Below are 23467 nucleotides of genomic sequence, written 5' to 3' on the forward strand. Positions count from 1 at the left end.
TGGCCTATAGGACAGGACACATGTGAAGTGTCTAGCTGGAGTGACAGAGTGTAACTAAAAGACTCAAGCCCAAGGCAGGGAAGGTCGATTCCCCAAATCACCGCTATTAGCCAGCAAAGCCACCAAAATGACTTAAATACTTTATTACTCAGATAAAGTCTGTAGTAACTATCCTCAAAGTAGTTGTAAGACAGCATTTATATAGGATTCTGCCTGCCAATGCACGAGACACAAGAGAAGTGGGTTCAATCCCTGCATCGGAAAGTACCCCTGGAGGGGGGCATGGCAACCTATTACAGTATTCTTGCCTGGAGACTCTATATGGACAGAGAAGCCTGGTGGGCTATAGCCCATGGAGTCACAGAGCCGGACACAACTGAGCGTGCACGCACTGCCAACAGAAGGTGCTGCATACCAGCCCGTGTGTCGTTTCATCATAAAGAAGGCAACTGATACGTCAGAGGACTCTGGAGCCAGAAGGAAAACAACTTACTTCTAAATGAAGAGAAACAGCACAGACCAAAACAGGCATTCAAAATAAAGGCCCCAAACCACTGCCCAGTGATAGATGGGCAGCTCAATGTGGGCACACACGTACACACAGAGTGGGGTCAGATCAAAAGGATTTAAATTAAAGGTGGGCAGACTTGTTTGAAGGGGCACTTCCTGACAGGTTGCTAAGCACCCACGGGAGGCAGCTGAATCCACCTCCTAACTAGACAAAGCTTCCAGCTGGGTATCACCGCTGCCACCTATGAGGAAATGCGTGTGGATGAAGCAGCATAGCTGCCAACACAGAGAACCAAGCTATCTCTAAGCTCAAGTTAATATGTAAACACTGAAAAGTGCTCACTGTAAGGCACATCAGTTCACTGAACACCTCCAGCGGAGTGGGGGCTTCCCTGCAGGCTCAGCAGTGAAGAACCCACCTGCAATTCAGGAGACATAGGTTGGATCCCTGGGTCAGGAAGATTCCCTGGAGGAGGAAATGGCAACCCACTCCAGTATTCTTGCCTGGGAAACCCCATAGACAGAGGATCCTGGGAGGCCACAGTCCATGGGCTCGCAAAGAGTCCGACACGACAGAGTGGCTAAGCCACCACTACCACCAGTGAGTGGCATGGCCCAGACTGTGCATCCAGGGCTCACAATTCAGGAGAGCTGAATTCATTCAGGAAGTCCCACCAGCTCTGGAGTCACTGTTTCGGACACACTGTCCGCTTCTTCCTACCTTCATTCTACAGACCTCCACGGAGATGCTTCTAGAAGCTAGCCTTACCCTGGGAGCTGGCAGCTACCGGAGTCTGGCCTTCTAGGACACAGTCTAGCATAGGAGAGAGAGGGTGCAGTCAGTAACCCAAACGTGGCCATCCCCAGTGACGAGCACCTTTTGCAGCCACAAGAACAACAGAGTAACCACACAGAGCCCAGCCGATCCTAATCATCTGCTTCTCACCAGTGTCTTTACTATAGTGTCAGATGGCTTTCCAATGCTCCCACTTCCAGTCCCTTCAAAACAAAGCTTCTCTAGTTGGTTCTCACCATCGCCATCAACTACAACAGAACCTACCAGTCTCATTTCTAGCATTCTTTGGCTTTCACCATCCACCCCTGGGCCTGGAGGTGCTTCAATCTGCACATCACCCCCAACTGCACTTTGAAACTGGAGGGAATCGGCCACCCACACGGTACAATGCCCTTCCACCCCTGGGCTGGGGGCTTTTCACACTCGTGCCCAGGATGGCCTGAGGCTGCCGCCCCTTCAGCAGAGATGATGCTGCGCTAGGGGGCCCTTCCCTTGCTGCTCCCACCTCTGCTGTACCTGCCGCCCTTTCCAATGTTACCGCAGCTGAGAACAATCAACATCAGACCATCAACATATAAGCCATCAGGGGGCCCCTAAACAATTCCTAAATACTTCAAAATCGATCTCAGGACTGGCTACGTGTTGTCAAAGCTTTAGGAACTAGCCAGGGCAAGTTTCAATAACCAGTAACACGAGCATCCAAACTGGGCAAAGAGCTTCAATTAGGCCTGGCCTGACACCAAGGCAAGGGGCACTTTTTCCATGTGGGGGCGGGGGGGCACTTTTTCAATGTGGGGGCGGGGGGCGGCACTTTTTCAATCGTTTATTTTTAAATGAACCTAGCGGCTTGCTAAGTTAATTCTTAACATTTCCGAACTGTCCGAGTTCCAGCACTTTCTGAAAGGGAGGCTGATCTTTCTGGTAAAGGTCTTCCTAAGTGTGTCTTCCAGGCCACATCCCCACAGTCTCCATCTACCCGGGCGACGGGAGAGGTGGAGACCCGCCGGGGTCAGAAGGCAAGAGAGAAAACCTCACCATCCTTTGCACACTGTCGACGCAAACGGGGATGTGGCGCGGGGAGGGGGTCGGGGAGGAGGAGGAGAACTACTCACACTCGGGATCCGGTCCACAGCCCGGAGGCGGAGAAGCTTGGAGAACGAACGGCCGCAGAGAAATAACAGCAACTTCCCGGCCGCGCCGCGATCACGTGCCGGGCCCCCTCCCCCAGGCCTGGGGGCGGGATGGAGACGCGGCCTCCGGCGGCGCTTCCCTCGCCGGGACCCGCGCGGCAGAGCGTCTCCGGGACCGCAGCTCCGCCTCAGTGCCGCAGGGCCGGGCGAGGGGGCCCGGAGTCACCCTCCGCTCGCGCGCCGGGGGCGCCGAATTTCTCCGCGTCTGCCCGCCCGCAGGGGGCGCAGGCAGGGGGCTCGGCCTGTAGCCGAGCTGGAGACGCCCCTCCCCACCACCCACCTCACCGCGCGCAGGACCTGGCCCCGCGACCCCGCTTACCTGCGGCGACTCCGCTCCCGGCCCGCGCCGGCGCCCGGAGGGCAGGCGGCGGCCGGACGGCTTCGGCGAGGACCCGCCGGGCTGGGCGCGCTCGCGGGCGGCCGAGGGGGCGGGGCCGGCCAGGGGCGCGCGCGGAGCCCGGGAGCCCGCCGCCGCCGCCGCTGCCTCGAGAGCCGCCTGGGCCGCAGCCGAGCCGGGCGGCCCTCATGAATGGGACGCGGCGGCGGGGCGGCGGAGCAGCGGCGGCGGGCGGGCCGGCGGGCGACTCGCAGGCCCCGCCCCGCCACGTGACGCCGCCGCTCCACCGCCCCCTCCCGGCCACGCGCCGCCCTCCAGCCCGCGGCCCCGCGAGCCGCCGAGCCTCCCACCTCCAGCGCGCTCGGCGGGCCCTGGCCTCTGGCCGGCGTGGGGCCATCCTAACGTTATCTTTCTATAATAGTGTCTCCTGGTCTCTATGGCAACCCTGCAGCGCGTCACGAGCATCTTAGAGCCCAACTGCCCAAAAAGAATAAATAGAAACGGGGCTTCCCAGGTGGCTCAGTGCTAAAGAACCCGCCTGCCAGTGCAGGAGGCACAGTATCCCTGGATCTGCAAGGTCCCCTAGAGAAGGAAGTGGAACCTCACTCCAGCATTCTTGCCTGGAGACTCCCATGGATAGTCCAGGGGGTTGTAAAAGAGTCCTATGCGACTGAACACAGTAAAGGGCAAAAAAGATACAAGGCATCAGTATTTCATAATCCACTTTCGATCACCAGTAGCACATCTGTTTGATTACTTCCCCGCGCCCCACCCCCATCCTATTACACATCCCCCTTTGAAAATATACATTTAAAGGAATGGATTGCTCGGGCTGGATATTATTGTTGCACACTGGCTTTTGTTTCTTCGCTGCCTATGCCCTCACTGAAAGTTATGAATGGAAATACATGTGTTCCTTCCAAATTCCATTAACTTCTCAGTATGTGTCCTGTGGATGACAACTTATACAGCTTTGAGGATACTGAAAAGTAGGGCATTTATATAAAGCTCCTCCAGAGCCCAGCCGCAGTTCAGTCTCTTCCCACCGACGGAGTGTGGGCTGACAGGGCTGGGACCAGGGAACCAGCTCCCTGTCTCAGGGCCCCTGGGTGGCCTCTGCAGAAGGAACCAGACAACCACTTCCTCCTCCAAGTTCCTTCTGCCTTTCTCAAGCATTCAGCCAAGCTTTGCCCCATCCTTAACCAGGGCCCTACAGAAACGTCGGTGGTTTCCTTGGCCCAAGGACTCTAGAGTTTCCTTTTTGGGTGCCAGGCTTCACAAGTGGATAAAAATTTTCAAAGACAAAGGCTGGACGTTTCCCTTTGTATTTCAGAGTGTTTTACTCTGCTCTGGAGAAATGAAATTAAAGTGAGAAAAATAATTGGACCCTTACTTTCTATGTTAATAGAAGGAGAACAGGAATGCCTTTCTCCTGGGGTTGTCTTGAGAATCACACACCATTACACTTAAAGCAGGCTTCCCTGGTGGCTCAGTGGTAAAGAACCCGCCTGCCAATGCAGGAGAGGCAGCTTTGACCCCCAACTTGGGAAGATCTCCTGGAGAAGGAAATGGCGACCCACTAATGTATTTTTCCCTGGGAAATCCCATGAACTAGAGTTGCCTGGCAGGCTACCAGTCCATGAGGTTGCAAAGAGTCAGGACTTAGCAACTGAGCATACAGGCATAGTAAAGTGCCTAATTTAGCTTAGTGTGGGACCTGAGTATTCTGTTACTTGTTGGCTTTTCTCCTCCCCACAGCACCCCCCACCCCCACCCCTTAGACTTTTCCTGTTTCTTTAAGGCCATTCTCACTGCCTTGGGAAAGAGCTTGGGAAGAAACTATTGTCAGGCCTCCTTCCTTTCATCATTCAGGAAGCCCTACACATCCTCCCTCTCTCCAAACTACCTGAGATTGGATCCCTTATCTGAGTGACAGGTTCAAGCGTTTACCATTTCCTCATTCTCTGATATTTACCTACATTACGCCACTACATAAGCAAAACAGAGACTCATGAAATATCTGTTGCGTGATATGCCTTCACTTCCTGCCCATGACTTCTCTGGTGGCTCAGTTGGTGAAGAATCTGCCCACAATGCAGGAGACCGGGTTCAGGAAGATCCCCTGGAGAAGGGAATGGCAACCCACTCCAGTATTCTTGCCTGGAGAATTCCATGGAGCCTAGTGAGCTACAGTCCATAGGATTGCAAAGACTTGGACACTACTGAGTTACTAACACTTAATTTCCTGCCCCTAACATCTGAGAAGAGTGCTGGGAGCCTCCATTCCCTCCGAGTCCACTGGAATGCAGGAGGAAAGAAGCACTTCCTTCAGGTGTCCTAGCCCCACTCCCTCCCTCACCTGCCCCAGCTCTGGACCACCCCTCCCTGCGAGTGGGCTCAGGGAGCTGGAAGCGTCGGGGTTGGGGAGAAGAAGGAGCAGGAGCCGGCTTTCTTGCCCCCACCTCAGGCCATCAAGTTATCTCCCAGCTTGTCTGCCCAGCCAAGCTGGAAAGAAGAGACTCTGCTTTTTCACCTCTTCACAGCCTTGCTCTCACTCCTCCTCCACCCCTGATGCTACTCATGCCAGGTCACCAACAAACTTTTGGTTGCCAAATTCTGTGTACCCTTTCAGATCCTCCCTCACAGCCTCAAAAGTAAGATAATACTGAGTACGATTTCCTCCTGGAAACTCCCGCATCCTCGCATCCTCGCTCTAGCCAGAATCCCGAGGGCCCCATGGCCACGTTCAGAGAGTTTAGACACCTCCACCAGCCTGGCCCACTGTGACGTCAAATGCAGGTCCATTGCACTTGTTTCTTCAAACCTGCTCCTCCAGAATCTCCTATCATGGCTAGTTGCACCATCATCCACGTAGTCATCCTTGCCAGAAACCTAGGAGGCGGTCTTGTGTCCTTCCTCTCCCCTCCACGTCCACCACGTTTTGTCGTTTCTACTCTCCAAAGCTCTCTGCGGAGCGACTGTGTTGACGGCCTTCAGTCACCACCCCAGCTGCACAACAGAAGACCTCACCTTCCAGCCATCAGGCCCTCTCCCACAGCATCTCTGAGGAATACCTGAGGGACATATTCCAGCTGGTCTCCCTGCCCTCTGTTCCTCAACTTCTAAGCACCCTTCATCTTGAATCACAGATGAGAGCCGGGCACCAGTTATTGGCAGTCCACTCCCTAGAGGAAAAAGCCCAGGTTCTCCCGCATAGCATCTAGGGCATGCTTCTCCTTTCCTGCTCCTTCTAGCTGGTATGCTTTAGCCATCCCTTCTGCAGTAGGCTAGCTTTTAAAACATGAATGTTCATTTTTCTTCATGCATTGCCCCCTCTCCCCCCTCTGCTCCCCCCCCCCCAACCCATAAGAAGGCACCCAGACATGCTGCTTGTCTCAGGGAACTTCTGGAAAGCAGAAGTTGCCTGCAGACCTTGCCTTCCTGTCCCTGATTTCCACAATCTAAACTGATTGAGGAAGCAATCTAAGTCAGGAGAGAGAGGGCTGGTGAGAAGGGGGTCTCGTTGAGGGATTCTGGAAGAGGGAAAGATGGTCACTAGGATGAGGATCCAGTCTCCGCAGCCCAGAGTTGGAAGGCAGAGGGTCCTATGCCCTTCCCTGGCAGCTCTCAGGGGAGGGGATTCAGTCACAGAGAAAAAACCTTATTGCTCCCAGTTTATGCATCTCTTCTGTGAGAACACAGACTAGTTAGCATTTTCTGAGCCATCACTGCCGAGCTTTCTAGTAATTCTAACTACAAGCCTCTGAGGCAGCTGCTATTGTTAATGCCAGTTTATTGAAGAGGGACTGAAGGCACAGAGAGGTTGAGTGACTTGCCTTAGGCCCCACAGCCAGTAAGCTGAGACCCTGACCTTCACCCCAGGCCTGCTTGATGCCCAAACCATAGTTTCAACCAGCTTCCCGCCAACTTCTGTCTGGTGCCTCTACTGTCCTACCCCAGTCTGCAGCCTTTTTCTTGTGTCACTAGTCCACCTTGCACAGATCACAACTACAGTGCTTAATCCACACACAGTAGGTGTTCAACAAATAATTGATGAAAGCTAAAAGAGGATTTCCATTTCTAGTTATATGCTTGGCTGAGTATCTGACTAACTCTTCCACTGAAAACAACAAGAATACTGGGTAAAATATTAAAAGATATATTCTAGAAGGGATCCAAAAACTGGCAACAAGTTAAGAAATAGTCCTAGGAGAGCGCATGAAGGCCAGAACTCAGAGCAGTAAGCAAAGGCCAAAGTCAGCTTTTGCCTGGAAGGTATTTGCTGAATTGAGTGAATCTGAATATTGGTTTTTGCAGCTTTGGGAGTCTTGGGGAGCAGAAGTAAAACCAGAGGGTCTGCTTTAAGCGGCGAGTTTAGTGGCAGACCTAATAAAGGAGGGATCCCAAGTGCAAAATCATAGAATAAGGAAACAAAATATATTTAAACCCACCCAGAAACCTCACTAAAATTGGTCATAGATTGAGCCACAGAGCAGGTCTCAAAAATCTGGAAAATTTCCTATCATACAGAGCATATTCTCTGACTACAATGCAATTAAGTCAGGAATCAGTTAAAAAAAAAATCTAGAAAAATCCATTTGTTTGAGTCAAAGAACAAATCCATATGAAAATGTAAGTGTTTAAATACTCTGTATCAAATATCGTGTGGTAGGTTACAGTCCATGGGGTCGCTAAGAGTAGGCAAGACTGAGCAGCTTCACTTTCATTTTTCACTTTCATGCATTGGAGAAGGAAATGGCAACCCACTCCAGTGTTCTTGTCTGGAGAATCCCAGGGACGGGGGAGCCTGGTGGGCTGCTGTCTATGGGGTCACACAGAGTCGGACACGACTGAAGCGACTTAGCAGCAGCAGTGAAAACTTGAGAGAGAAAGCTAAATAAGTAGTTAAAGTGAAATTTATAGACCTAAAAGCTTATAGTAGAAAATAGCTTTAAATGTAAAGAGCAAAAAAGTTAGAAACGGGACACAAAATATAGCTCAATAAAGCAGTAGAAAGGAAGATAAAATAAAAAAGCTTAAAATATACAATAGAAAGGACCAGTTAAGCCAAACACTGGATTTGTGAGAGACTAACACGTTTTATAGACTTCCCAGATGGCTCAGTGGCAAAGAATCTGACTGCCAAGCAGGAGAAGTGGGTTTGATCCCTGGGTTGGGAAGATCCCCTGGAGGAAGAAGTGGAAACCTATTCCGGTATTCTTGCCTGGAGAATTCCATGGACAGAGAAGCCTGGCAGGCTACAGTCCAGAGGGTCTCCGAGTCAGACACAACTTAGCAACTAAACCATCACACAACACATTTTACAAACCTCTGGTTAAAACTGATTGAGGGAAAAAGAAAAGGTACCAACAATGCGAGGAACAAACTATATTCCTATATAGTTTATAATCACACATGACACAGAAAGTGAGGACAAATTTGTGAACATTTCTATGCCAATTAATTTGAATACTTAGATGAAGCGGGAAAAATCCAAGAATTATGTTAATAAAACTGAAATCGAAAACCAGAAGGGGCTCATAACCATTCAAGTAGTTGAATCTATTGTTAAATTTTCTTCAAAGAAAAACCCAGGCTGAAACAGTTTTACCAGTGACTTCTACTGAACATTCAAGGAATAAATAATTCCAGCCTCTCACAAGCTATTCTAGAGTATGGAAAAAGACGGATTATTTCTCAAATCATAAGATGAGGTTGGCATAACTTTACACCAAAATCTGATGAGGAGAGTGTGAGAAACAAAATGTCAGGTCAACCTCATGAATAAATATAGACAGAAAAGTCACAGGTGAAATTTCAGCAATTTGAATCCAGCAAGACTACAATTATAACCAAATTGATTTACACAAGAATACAAGGTTAATTTCAAATTAGAAAAATCAATTAATGTAATTTACCACATTAAAACATTAAAGGAGAAAAGTCATATAATGATCTCAGTGGATGCAGACAAATTCTTTCATAAAATTCAATATCCAGGACTTCCCTGGATGTCTAGTGGTTAAGACACTCCAGGCTTCCACTTCAGGGGGCACAGGTTTGATCCCTGATCAAGGAACTAAGATCCCACGTGCCTCTTGGTGTGGCCAAATTAAATACAAAAATAAATAAGAAAAGTAGAAAGCTTCAATATCCATTCAGATGAAATTCTTTGAAAACTAGGAATATTTTCCTTGATAAAAGGCATTACAAAAACCTACAGCAAACATTATAGGTACCATTCCCTTTAAAATGAGCAACATAAGTGTGTTGCCATCTCCACTTCTATTCAGTATTGTACTTAAGGTCCTAAATAGTGTAGTAGGAAAGAAAAAGAAAATATATATATTAGATTGGAAAGGAAGAAATCACAATGACAGTGTATATAGGAAATTCAAAAGAGTATGTACACAGCCTGCTGAGATGAATGAGAGCTTAGTGATGTTTCTGGCTACAAAAGTTAACATACAAAGACCATTAGCATCTGTATATACGGTCAATAAAGAGAAATGAAACTTTTTGAAAGATGCCATACAATGTTTGCTATATTTACCTTAGACTCCTTAAGCTTTCATATTTCTATACTACTGACCATTCTTTATCAAAATCAGCATTTAAGTACAGACTATTTCTTCAGGCCTTTAATTCCTTACCAAGGCTCCTGGATCCAGTAAAACTTGTACTAAATAAATTTGCACGCTTTTCTCCTGTGAGTCTGTCTTTGCCGGTTTAATTTTCAGACCCAGCCAGGAACCCTAGAGGGTCAAGGAGGACGTTTCCCTTCTCTACAGTGTCAATAAACAAGATACTTAGGAATGAATCTAACAAAGTATGTGTAAGACTTCTATAGAGAGAATTATAAAATTTCATTGAAAGGCTATGAAGAAGACCCAATTAGAGAAATATATTCTTGGAGAGAAAAGACCCAATCTCATAAAAATATTAATTCTTCATAAATTGATCTATAGCTTCAATGCATTTCAATTTGAGATCCCAACAGAAATCTCTTCTTCAAGAGGCCCTTAAAGAACATAGGACTTCCCTGGTGGTCCAGTGGTGAAGAATCTGCCTGCCAATGCAGGGGACAAGGGTTTGATCCCTGGTCTGGAAAGATCCCACATGCCATGGGCAATGAAACCAGTTTACCACAATTACTGAACCTGTGCTCTAGAGCCCAAGAGCACCAGCTACTGAGCCAATGCACCCAAGAGCCCACGCTCCGCAACAAGAAGCCCCCACATGCAGAAGCTGGTGCACTGCAATTAGAAAAACCTGGGTGCAGCAATGAGACCCAGTGCAGCCAAAAATAAGAGTTCCCACAAATCAATCAAACAACAGCAACACAGAGGGAGGAATTACCCATCTATATATACTAAAACTATAGTAATCAATTGGAGAAGGAAATGGCAATCCACTCCAGCACTCTTGCCTGGAAAATCCCATGGATGGAGGAGCCTGATAGGCTACAGTCCATGGGACCCGCTAAGAGTCGGACACGACTGAGCGACTTTACTTATAGTAATCAATAAGGGTGGTATAGTGCCGGGAGCCAGCGTGAGGAACTCCGCCCATGGCAAAGGTCATGAGGAAGGAGGCTTGGCATACACAAAGGCGTGATCAAGCCTCAGGAAACCCCCTGTTCCCGAGCATCTACCCCAAAACCAGAGTCTGTTTTATGCTCTCCTCCATAACCGTTTTTCTTGGAGAAGGAGTAAACGTGCAGTTCCAAGGCAATAAAAATTCTTGGGCGTGACAAGAGTGTTTCAGCTTACGGACTCTTCTGAAGGTTATCTAGCCCACCTGTATAGGTTCGTCCGGCCACATGTGATTGTTTACAGCCTCCCAACCTGAGAGGCACGAGATGTTTTAGACTTACTAAAGGCAAATTCTTTTGGGGAGTTATAAATTATTAGTATAGTGGGTCGATTAGGAATTATATTGGTGAAGCGCTTTTCATTTGTTGTGTCAATAATTGCTGCTAATTCCCTGCTCTGGGTGGGACAAGGATGTCTCAGGTCAAACCTCTCTGCTGACAGACTAGCTTGTGTGACAGCATTATCCATACTCCTGCCACGTGATTGTTTACTACCTCTCAACCATAAACAGCACAGAGAGTTTTGGAGTATTTTGAGAGTCTTAATTAGCATAGGGCTTTTTCTTCTTGTTGAGTCAGTGATTGCTGCCAGGCCTCCATATCCTTAGGCACCTGGTAATATATTAATCAATGTATTTGGAATATAGAAAAGGAAATACAGTAGTTTTTGATGTTAGCAATACTAGACTTTTTGAGTTAATGAATTTTCTCTTTTGTAATAGATCATTGTGCTTTGTTATAAATCACTGTGTCCTTGTTATGTAAAAATGTAACTTTATCACTATCTTAAAACTAAATAGATCTTAAGGGGAGCATTGGTGAAAGGATTTTCATTTGTTGGGCTGATGTTTGCTGCTAAATCTCCATGTTCCCTGCCCTTAAAACAAATATAACTAACATATAGGAGAAATAAGCATTAACCTTTAAGCATATAGGAGAAATAAGTATTAACCTTTAAGATTAATCATGTTAACCTTGGGTTAAATAAATTCCTTTCTTGATTGTAACTCACTACACCCTCACCCTATAGGAATGTAACTTTATTTGGAGGGTGGTGCCTGGTTTAAGAAAAAACACCCTTAGAAAAAATAAGTTTTTTGGTTATCAGAAAGAAAGGATCATAAAATCCCTAAGACCTTTTTATGTGAAGCACCTGATTTTGATAAAGGTCAGGACTGCTGACCCCTCCGTGACTCTGTATTCATCCCTATGTGTAACAAAAGGTATATAAGTAAACCCCAAAATAAAGAAATCGGATCAGTTTCCGGAAAGACTGATTCCCCCATGTCGCTTCTTTCTTGCTCCCGTTTTTCTGGCTGAATTCCCATCTGGAGCATGGATGCTATTCCATGTAATCCAAGTTATTCAGCCTCTTTTTCTCCACTAATCTTCTTACACTATTCATTTCTAATCTCTCTATATCTGTGATTAAATATGTATTTTTCCAAAGAAGCCGACTCCATCCCCACCTTCGAATCACCCTGGATCCACCGAGGCTGGACCCCGGCAGTATAGGTTCAGGGAGAGACAGACCAATCAAACAAAAAGGAGAGCTCAGAAATACCCCCCGGCATACACAGATAGGCAGTGTATGATGGAGATGGTAGTTCAGATCACTGGGGGAAAGATAAACTTTTCAATAAGTGATGAGGAGGCAGTTGATCATCCATATAGCAAAAAGTAAATTTGAACCCCACTCTACAGCACATCACCAAATCAGCTTTAGATGGATTAAAGACCTATATAAGAAAAAAAATTGCATTAATGTCATCCTTTCAAGTATACACTTTTTTTTCACATTTTACTATTTCTGAAATTGTGATTTTTCTTACAATCAGTGGCAAATTAGATTCAATGATATATGATATTAAACTTTTATAAGATAATATAGGAGAATACGTTAACAAATTCTGGGTGAGGAGGTATTTCTTAAAAAACAGTTCATGGCCTGCATAATCAAACAAATATTCGAATCCAAAAGAATTGATATAAGTCAATAAGTAGAAATCTAGCAATCAATAGAAAAATAAGCAAAAGAAATGAAGGGGAATTTCACAAAATAATAAATTTAAATGGTTCATAACCAGGGAAGTGTAAATCAAATCTGTGAGATAGCGCCACACACTCATCAAAGTGGCTAATGTTTAGAAAGTTGTTCAACGCCAACTGCTGATGCAGAGTGACCAGCCAGAACTCAGATGCCGCAGGTCAGATTCAAATGTATAACAGCTTTAGAAAAACAAGTTGGTATTGCCTAGACAATTGAATGTGCACATACACGAAGTCTCAGTAATTCCAATGTAGGCCTGTACCCTCGAAAAACCCTTGCACAAGTGGGCTCAAAAACACATTCCAGAATCAACAGCAGCATTGCTCACAATTGCGAAGAGGGAGCAACCATCCAAATGTCCACCAGAAGTGGACTGGATTGTTAAATTGTAGCACGATCGTACGGTAAAATACAATAGGAGTACAACGTGGATGAATCTCAAAAATATTATGTTGAGGACTTCCCTGGTGGTGCAGATTCTGGTTAAGAATCTGCCCTGCCAATGCAGGGGACATGGGTTCAAGTCCTGGTCCAGGAAGATTCTAAACCTGTGCCCCACAGCTACTGAAGTCTGCATGCTCTAGAACCTGAGCTCCACAATCAGAGAAGCCACCCCCCCAAGAAGCCCTCACACGGCAGCTAGAGAATAGCCCTCACTTGCTGCAGCTAGAGAAATCCTGCTTGCAGCAACGAAGATCCAGGACCGCCAGAAATAATTTTTAAAAAGATAGCTCTTAAAAAAATAAAATATTGAGCAAAGAAGCAACAAAAGACTAAAGTATGGGGACTTCCTTGGTGGTCTAGCAGCTAGGACTCTGTGGTTCCCATGCATGGGGCCCATGGCCAATCCCTGGTCAGGGAACTAGATCCCACATGCTGCAACTAAGACCCGCCACAGACAAATAGATAAATAACTTTGAGAAAAGAGTGATTCTATTTACTCCATTTCATACACCGGCAGCTCTAGATAATATATTTTTTAAGGATAAAAGCACAGGTAATAAAATTTTATAGAGGAAAACACTGAAGCGAGTAGTAGAAATATCAGGATAAACTTAAGTTTGACAGAGGAGACAGGTGCAGGTAGAGAGAGGGCCTGGGGTCGGGTGTCATGGCTTGGGTGGTGGCTCCATAGGTGTTTTTATGTATCTTTTTTCTCAAGAAAAAACATTTTTTTAATGAAGGACAAATGAAAATGAATAGACGAATACGTCTCTATTTTTTTTCAATGTTATTATTTGCCTACTAGCTTTGTTAAGTTTACCTTCAGCACTTGTACGACAATCAGCATGTCTTACCGCTTTCCTAAGAAGCTGCAAGGAACAGTTTGTTTTTGACAGTGTGTCACAGCCTATTTCCCAATAAATCGCTGTAGATGAGGAGGAAGAAAAGTTATGTAAATAGGCCAGAAGTGCAAAGGAAGCATGAAAGAAGTTCTAAGAAATCACTCAAATAACCTTAACCTCCAAATCATTCCACTGAATTTGTTTGCATTCTTTTAATCAGTGATTATAACTCTCAGTCCTGAGAGCAAAGCCATCTAAAGATGGACTTTCATATTTTCACTGGCTGTGTGCTGCCAGGGTCATAAAACCAGGGACTTAGGAGGCCGGTGTGTCCCATCTTCTGTGAGAGCAGAAATCCCCTTGTGTAAGTGGTCCTGTCTCTGCTTGGATCCATCCAGTGGGGAGCAGTTACTCATGTTGGGGGCACTCAGTCCCTGACTAGGCAGGCAGATCTGTTGTCCTCCTGGGTAGGCGGATCTATCTATGGGAGCCCTTCCTGAGGTCACCCAATGTCATCTAGGAGAGGGAAGTGTGTTAGTCATCCAGTCATGTCTGACTCTTTGTGACCGGATGCACTATAACCCGCCAGGCGCGTCACTGGGATTTCTCAGGCAAGAATACTGGAGTGGGTTGCCATTTCCTTCTTCAGGACTCCCTCCAAATCATTCTCTCTTTGGAGTGCCTGCCACCTTCCACAACTGGGCACAGTCTAGAGAAGATGTATCCCGTAGATTCTGTGTGAGAAGGATTTGATTCTTGGCACCTTGAGATTTTTCTGCTTCCTTGTAGAACTAAGCTTTCATCAGCATGCATTTTATATTATAACGGTACTGCAATATTAACAAGAACACTATCCAACTGAAAGTCTTAATTTATCTACTTAAAAAATAATTACAATGTATAGTGGAACTATATGTAACTTTGTTCTGTATTTTTCAAGTCTCCTGTACATGTGCTATCATACTTTCATAATTTAAAAAAGAAAAATAAAACCTGCCACAGACAAAACATTGAAGAAAGAGCATGGCAGTGAGCCAGTAAGACTATATTAACTAAAACAGAAGAGACAGTTACACTAAATTTAGAAGCTGTGGGGTTGGGGGGTGTTCAACTCTCCTAGAAAGGACTCTGCCCCAAGCCTGCTGGAAAACCACAGCAATTCACAGAGACACCTCATAGCAAAGACTCTCAGACGGGTCTGGAAAACTGTCCATCTGTGAACATAAACTTACTTGCACATCCAGATTGCTTGTTTCAGCAGCTACTGTCTTTTTTTTTCTCCCCAGAATAGCCACTAATTTGAATAGAATGTCTGGACAACCTCAAACTGTTCTTAGAGAATATGTTTGCTGAGGATGTCTGCTGTCTTTGAACTTGTCCAAAAGACCTGGGACTCTGTCCTCTGTCCCTCCTGGGTCTGGGGTCTTTGTTCTTCCTGACGACTCCTATTGCATCCACTCCTTACCTTCTCTCCTCCTCCCCATTTTCTCCTTCATGAAAGCTCTTCTAACTACACTAATTTTTCTCTTCTTCTTTCCTTCATATTTCTCTAAATGGCTTGCTAACGTTAGACAAATGTCTTCCAATGTTAGGAAAATCAGGGGAAGGCATGTAGCTTTAGAGACTGTTTTCTTGTTAGAGCTTGAGTTTTAGCATTCTCACCAGGAGCAGCTTTTATCATTAAGTAATAAGCCCTAGGATATATGAAATAAATGCACAGCACGTTTAGAGTGCTGTGTCCTTATTAATTAGCTAACCGACACAGCCTTCCCTGCAGTCTGTGAGTTACTAGGTACCCTCCACAGACTTGTATGAGGGCTGAAACTCCTTTTGAACTCGGGAATGGCCTGGTTATTGGTGGGGAGGGGAGAAGTGCTTGTCTCCAAGGGTACAGAAAGAAAGACAAGGTGCAGGCAGCATGGACTGGAAACTTGCGAATGTTTCATTGTTGGAAGTCCCCTTTTCCCAAGTTGCCCTTGACCTGGGTCAACACAGTCCACCACCCCCACTCCTCCTCCCCTCCTAGACACAACACACACTGCTGGGACTTTCTGTTTTATCTGGAAGGGAAAAGAAAGGAAAGGTACAAACAGGGGAGTGGCAAGGAGGAAAATGATAAGAAAGAAACTCAGACCTCTGCACACAATCAGACACCAGTTTAATAATCGCCTGTCCCTAGAACAGAACAGGGCTTCCCTGGTGGCTCAGCGACAAAGAATCTGCCTGCCAATACAGGAGATCCGGGTTTGATCCCTGAGTCGGAAAGATCCCCTGGAGAAGGAAATGGCAACCCACTCCAGCATTCTTTCCTGGGAAAGCCCATAGACAAAGGAGCCTGGCGGGCTACAGTCCACGGGGTTGCAAGAGTCAGACGCAACTTAGCGGCTAAACAACAAGAACAGAAGCAAGAGCGCATTACGGGTGGGGTGGCTGTGGAGAGAATCTCCCCAGAGCTGACGTTATCACCACCAAATAACCACCTTCTAGGTTTCACAGCTGCTCAGACTTTCTGGAATTTTCTTATGATCCTGTGCCAGAAACCACAGCCCTGTGTGTCTACAGGGTGGATACCAGCGCAGCCTGGGATGGGATGGGAGGGTGAGGGATGGGATAAGGGGGTGGGGTGGGGTGGGGGAGACTTTGAAAGAATCCTATAAGATACTAAAGGAGATTCAAACTGGGAATGCGGAATTTACAATGGAAACCAGACACGTAATCTGTCTTCCTGTTCTCAGATTTGAGTCTAAATTTAGATCACATGTGGAAGAGCAGGACCAGGCCTGGAAAGCTTTTCCTGCCAGGCTCACATCCCTTCACCTCTTCTATTTTGGCCTCAGAGAGGCAGTTTTGCGTTGTTTCTGTTTTTGAGATAGAAGGGCCATGGAAAGCTAGCCCCCTTGGCCTTAGAGTCTTATCAACTCAACTCTGAGAAGTGCTCCTCGAAAACTCCTATTAATGTTTGCTGAAACATTTTCCATCTCTCTTAGATTAGTGAGACCTGAACGATGTTTGTTTGGGTGTAACCAACTTGGCTGTTGGGAGCCAACTATTCCCCAGTGTAAAAGTTTCAGTTTAAACTAAAGGCAATCAACCCTGAATATTCATTGTTGCTGAACTCCAATCCTTTGGCCACCTGATGCAAAGAGCCAACTCATTGCAGAAGGCCCTGATGCTGGCAAAGATTGAAGGCAGGAGGAGAAGGGGGTGACAGAGGATGAGATGGTTGCAGGGTATCACCGACTCAATGGATATGAGTTTGAGCAAACTCCGTGAAATGGTGAAGGACAGGTAAGCCTGGTGTGCTGCAATCCATGAGGTTGTAAAGAGTAGGACGAAGCTGAGCAACTGAACAGAAAGGTTTCAGTAGGTATCAAGGCTCTAGGCCTCTGAATGCAGGGTGAGTTTTAAGAGAAAACTCAGCAACCTGGAGAGATTCACAGCAGATCTTTGCCTCACCCCAAGATCTTTCCTCCGCTAGACCAGTGAAGACTGAAGGGGTGGTTTTAGTGACACACACCGCTCCCTCTCGCGTCCCCCACTCCCTTATCCATCTTCTGGCCCATCTAGACCCACCCCCATCCTCCCACTTAACATCCCCCCCAACTTTGTTCAAGTTGCTCCCTCTTTCTGCAATGCTCTCCTGATCCTTCAGTTTTTTCCTTCCAGGTTCTGTGCTACCTAAGAGTCTTCTCTCATCTTATCAGCTGGATATAATTTTTCATTTCGTTTTATTGAAAGACAAAGCAGTGTATTGGTATTTCACATTAGGTCCTGCATTTTGATTATTTACAAGTAAGTCCAGTCTCTCTGGATCTTCTGATAGTTGGCCACCTAATTCATGACTAGTTTGTTATAATTGCTTCAATAATACCCAACAGTGTGTCTCACTCATTGTAGAAAGAAGTTTAATACTTAATGTACAAATGATAAATGTGGGCTTATGGATGCATGCTCAGTCGTGTCCAACTCTTTGCAACCCCGTGGACCATAGCCCGCCCTCCGCTGTCCATGGGATTTTTCACGCAAGAATACTGGAGTGGGTAGCCATTCCCTTCTCCAGGGATTTTCCCGATCCAAGGATTGAACCCTCATTTGCACTGCAGGCAGATTCTTTCCCATTGAGCCACCAGCGAAGCCTGAATGTGGCCTCGAATAAGAGCAATGTTGGATCTATTCAGTGGTGGGTCATGACATACAACTGATGTCCTAGGGGAGACAGCAAGTGGTTTCCTGGCCTGTCCCCAGCTAGAACACACAGCTCACCATGCTTGCCTCCACCAGTCTCCAACTTTGCTCCTTTCCCTGCCAGCCAAGTTCATCTCCTCATCACTGCTGGAAAATGTCAAGCTCATTTCTGGGTCTGAAGCTTTTATTTTGACATTCTTCCTACCTAAAATGCCCTGCTTCACTGCTTCTAACTCTGTAAGTCTTGCCCTCCTTCCCAGACTCAGTTTAAGGTCCTCCAACTACAGCATTGTGCTTATTCTTGAATAAATCCAGTCTCTTTCTGGATCATTTTCGAGAGTTGATTGCCTGATCCATGGCTAGCTTGTTGTTGTTGCTTCAATAATACCCAACAGTGTGTCTAACTCATTGTAGAAAGAAGCTTTGTATTTGATACACAAAGCTGGTGAAGCTTTCCTCCCCGAGCTTAGCCCTCGGTAGTGTAAGCAGATAGGATAAGGGTCCCCAGAGGAAAAGCACCAGATATAGCTTTTGACATAAGAACCACCATTTTAGGCCTAAGCCACTTTGTGATCTAAGCCTGGCCACGGTGCTTGCCCTTGAATAGGTCTCAGTAATGGTGATCAAGGGAACAAAAGAACAAAGACTGTTACAAGGCAAGAGAAGTAACGACTGCAGATAACAAATGGTCGAAAAGACTCAATTCTGTTTCAATGGTAAAGATCAGGCAGAAGCACTTTCTGAACTATTTTGCAGAATTTAGATGCCCTTCAAGGGTTCAAGCCACCAAATCAACTGGAACTCAGAGGATGGTGATATTAACCTTTTATGACCCTGTAATTTCAATCAACTAAAGCTTGTACTCTGTCAACTTTTGCCCCAAATCCATGATGAATTTCCCTCTGCTCAAGCCCCTTTATGAATATGCATATACTCTTAGCTTAAAACTTCCCCAGCTGTGATGTTCAGGGAGGCACTGCTTTGGTGAGGCCCCTGTGTTCTCCTCACTTGCTGAAAGTAGTAATTCCTTCCTTCTCCAGTTTGTTGGCTTGGTTGTGACTTTTGGCTCAACACCAAGAGGCAAACCCAGTTTTCCAATAACAGTAGCAACATGCTCTGAAGGAAGGGCAACCAATGAAAATTCCCCACCCCTGGATTCTCCTTTCTGCTCAGCTACCAGCTGGGCAATTTGCTTCAACCCTCTTGACCACTTACTCATCATCTGTAAAATGACTATTCTGGTGATGCACTCTCTAAAGCCCTTTTGGGTTAATACATTGTGATACTAATCATTCCAGCCTTGAAACTTCTAGCACCTACATTGTTGCTACCATTGAACTGCAGTAACCTGCATTGTCACTTATCTTCTTATATTGACATCTGGTTCATCCAACTCATCTGCAACTTCTTCAAGAACCAAAAACGTGTCCTTTAGTTATTTGCAGCCCTGTCACTTGGATAGAAGTTCTGGTAATAAATATTTTTTTGGTAATAATGACAATAACAGATCGTTACTAATGCCTGTACCCTTTTTCCTGATGCTGCCTTGAGGATGCTGCTGTTCTTACAGCTGGAATCCACGTTGGGTCACAGTTTACACCAGTCCAGATTTGGGGTCCTTAACAGCATCATTGGGGCTTCCCAGGTGGCTCAGTGGTAAAGAATCTGTCTGCCAGTGCAGGAGCCACAGGAGACATCAGTTTGATGCTGGGTCAGGAAGATTCCCCTAGAAGAGGGTATGGCAACCCCCTCCAGTATTCTTGCCTGGAAAATCCCATTGGCAGAAGAGTCTGGAGGGCTACAGTCCATGGGGTCACAAAGAATTGGCGCAAGAGCTCATTGAGCAGCTCTCCTAGCCCTGGACTGTGTACCTTAATACTTCTTATTCTATGTGAAAAAGACCGACCGCTCTACCTATTTAAGCGCTATCTTTGAGGTTGTCTATTACTTGCAGCTGATCACACTGCTGATATAAAAATTCACCAGTTTCTTATTAAGGGTAAATAAGATAACAATGTAAAGCTCTTAGAATCTCTCATAGTAAGCCCTCAACAGATGGATGCTATTATTACTGTTTTAAAAGTATGCCTCCATTGCGTCCTCCTTTCCCCCAGCCCCTACCCTATGACAGTGGAGGTTCATAATGGAAGAAATATATTTTTTAAATTAACCTATGAATTTCTTTTTTCCTTTCTGTTTTTATGGCTGCACCGCTCAGCTTGTGGAATCTTAGTCCCCTCACTAAGGGATTGAACCCGCAACCACAGCAGTGAAAGCGCAGAGTTCCAACAACTGAACCGCCAGGGAATCCCCAACCTATGAATTTCTGAAAATATACTACAGTTTCAGTCTGCTCATGTTGTCATAACAAACTACCATAACCTGGGCCACTTATAAACAACAGAAATTGATTTCTCACGGTTCTGGACGTCCCAGAAGTCCGAGATCAGGATGCTGGCCTCGCCATGGACCCTCCCGCGGCTACAGACGCAGTCTTCGCTCACCTGATGGAAAGAGCGAACCAAGGTCTCTTTTATGAGTGCTGACTCCATTACGAGGGCTCCACCCTCATGACCTAATCACCTCCTAAAGGCCCCACCTCCTACAACCATCACTCGGGAAGGGAGGGCTTTAAGACATGACTTTTGGGGGAACACAAACATTCAGTCCACACAACTACCTTACTTAAAGACACCATCATAAGTGCCTGAACTGAGACAGTGCTCATTATTCATAACTCAGTAAACAAAATTCTAAAAGTTCAATCCATTTTTAGTTCTAGGCTAAATTCCATGCTGATAAAATAGGATAGAATACAGGCTTATCGCTCAGACATCAGAAGGATGCTTTGTTTTATAAAAAAGATTCAAGAGAGATTTTAAAAATAATTAAGCTTCACTTAAGAACAATTCCTTTTGAGTTCAAATTCTCAGGAGCAGGGCAACAATATTACATGAAGTGAAGTACTTCTGTGTCTCTCCCACACGTGAAGAGTTTAATTTGCAAAGATTGCTAAAGACTCTGATGTCTTCTAGGTTTAGCACGCTTCTAATTAAACGTTTTCCTGTCTCATTTCATTGGGAAAAGCTATTAAATTGCCAGGCATATCAATGAACAGCAGTGATATTTTTTTTAAATTTAGCATCATAAATCACCTTGACTTTACAGAGCCACACATGGGGATGGAGGGGAATTTGGTCTGTTTATATTTAGTGGCTATGATCTATTCTTTGCAAAACTGTCAGAGGTTGATGAAAGAGAGAAAGCATAATAAAGCAGAGAAGCGTCTGTCTGTGGATGTGTGTGTTCTGATTGTGGTGTCTGTGTGCAGATGTGTGTTAAAAGATAAAGTTGATTATTCAACCTCGGATCACATATTTTAGGAGAGCTGGATTGAAACATTTGGAGAGAAAACAAGAGTAGTCACTGGAGTCCTGGGAAATTTTAATTCACATTTCTCAAGGGAATAAGCAATGCATCTACTTAAGAAAAAACAAAAAGAGGGTTTAATTTACAGAAGCCCCTTCAAGGAGAATAAAGAATATGGAATAATAAAGTAGGAAGTATATGATGTTGTTAAAGCTTTAACAAGTGGTAACTATTAAAGCAATTTCCAATCAAATAAAAGGGAAGATTGAGAAAGAAAGATTTCCTAAATGCTCAGAAACTGGAATGTGGACACATGATAGAAAATTTATTTTACTCTAATAATTGTATGAAGAATAGGGTTTGTAATAATCTATAGGCATAGAAATTTCTAAGAGTTCAACTAAACAATTCTAAAAACACTTATGTGGGATAAATATTTGTAAATTAAAGTTGTTCTTTTTTTTACTTTTTTCTTTTTTGGGTTAAAGACATTTTTATCATTTAGTATACAATAGAACTACAATTCTATATAGATATATCCAGTTAATTTTCATGCGTTGATTAATCCTTCCATCACTCTTGTTGGACCAGTGGGTAATTTGCATTTCCTATTCACTGATGCAGAAACTAGAAACTAACTGGGCAAGTTGTGTAACTTGCCCAAGGATAGTCGGTTAATCTCAGTGGAGCTAGCTGGAACCAGGGCATAAGTCCCTGATTCACTGTGCAGCCTTTCAGGGCTGTGAAACTGTTCTTCCTGTTTATATTTTCAGTTTAACCAACACACATCGTACACCTGGAAAGGTTCTGAACATGGCACAAGGCAGAGAGAAACAGGTACACTCTTTTTCTGGCTGTCCCCACCAAGAGTCAGACATCAGGGTCTTCCCTGAACCTAAGTAACTGGTTTGTGACAAACAATTATGGAAGAGCCAAAACTCTAAGCAGAACTTATGAAGTGAAGACAAACAGGCTGCTTGTTAAAAATTGCAGTTTATTAGAAGTCAGTGCTAAATATGATAGTTTTAGCTACTGACTAAGCCAAAGAGAGTTTCTTTCTCAACCACACTGTTTAGCATTTCATGTTTCGAATTTGCGCAAGTGACTTGCAAAAGAAATTGGTTTTTAAAAAACACACTCATAGAGAGCATTTGTATATATTAAATCGCAGTGTTACTTAAATGATTTCTTCTAAGTATTCAAATGGGCATAACCTCTAATTTCTGTGTCTTCTCTGTGTAAGGCTGTAGTTTACTGGATAATAGTGAGATTTAATAATAGTGAGTATTAATAAGTGCTTTATATGTGGATTAACTCCATCCTCACAACAACTCTTAGGGGTAGGCATTATTATTACCTCTGCATTACAGCTGGAACACTGATACTCCAAATATTAAGCAAATGGATTTGGGTTACATACATAGCAGGTGGTAATTGGCCCCAGGATGGCAGGTTCCCAAGCCTGCCAATAGACACAATGTCAGCAGCTACAATAGATAAGTCCAATGAGCACAGATAAGAAATGGACCTTCATAAGGTCGACTTTATATGTTATATTATCTTCAAAAAGTTAAGTTTTTCTGTTACATAGTTTTCTGCCCTGATCCACTAAAATGTTATAAAGCAGGAAAACAATGTCAGCTCAGTCATTAGGAACCCAGAAATAGAAAACTTTTAATATCTGTGTTAATCATTGTAAATAGAAGAAATCAGGAAAAAGGTGTACACGTGAGAATCTTTTTAAACCTTCTTAAGGCAAAAGAGTCAATAGAGTGTTAGTCACTCAGTTGTGTTTGACTCTTTGTGACCCCACTGCAGCCCACCAGGCTCCTCTCTCCATGGAATTCTCCAGGCAAGAATACTGGATGGGTTGCCATTCCCTTCTCCGGGGAATCTTCCTGACCCAGGGATTGAACCTAGATCTCCTGCATTGCAGGCAGATTCTTTACCATTTAAGTCACCAGGGAAGCCCAAGGTGAAAAAGGGGCATTGCTAACATCCTCCATCTTTCAGCCATAAAGATTATTTTTAATTTTTATTTTATTTTTTGGTCTTCGTTGTTATGCTCGGGCTTTCTCTAGTTGCGGTGATCAGGGGCTCTCCTCTGGTTGAGGTGTGTAGGCTTCTCATTAAAATGGCTTTTCTCATTG

General features: G+C 45.0%; 1 protein-coding gene and 1 long non-coding RNA gene across 5 annotated transcripts in view; one reads left to right on the top strand and one right to left on the bottom strand.

The window, feature by feature from the left end:
• The window catches only part of LPIN2 (lipin 2), a 96156-nt gene extending 75710 nt beyond the window's left edge, over positions 1–20446 (bottom strand). The window contains exons 1-2 of one of the 4 annotated variants that reach the window (XM_042239649.1): positions 2419–2485; positions 1280–1324 (exon numbers count right to left, since the gene is read on the bottom strand). The gene's annotated coding sequence lies outside the window, so the exon portion shown is untranslated. Of the gene's footprint in view, positions 1–1279; positions 1325–2418; positions 2486–2815; positions 2880–20367 lie in introns of those variants that run through there. The other 3 variants (XM_042239646.2, XM_027960823.3, XM_012103527.4) reach the window with 3 other exon arrangements.
• LOC132658470 (uncharacterized) lies at positions 16840–21244 on the top strand. The gene is made up of 2 exons (XR_009598150.1): positions 16840–17051; positions 20167–21244. It is a non-coding gene; the product is annotated as an uncharacterized LOC132658470 (long non-coding RNA).
• The last annotated feature ends 2223 nt before the right edge of the window (positions 21245–23467 follow it).

The sequence above is a fragment of the Ovis aries genome, chromosome 23, assembly GCF_016772045.2.
Source record: "Ovis aries strain OAR_USU_Benz2616 breed Rambouillet chromosome 23, ARS-UI_Ramb_v3.0, whole genome shotgun sequence".
Taxonomy (NCBI): domain Eukaryota; kingdom Metazoa; phylum Chordata; class Mammalia; order Artiodactyla; family Bovidae; genus Ovis; species Ovis aries.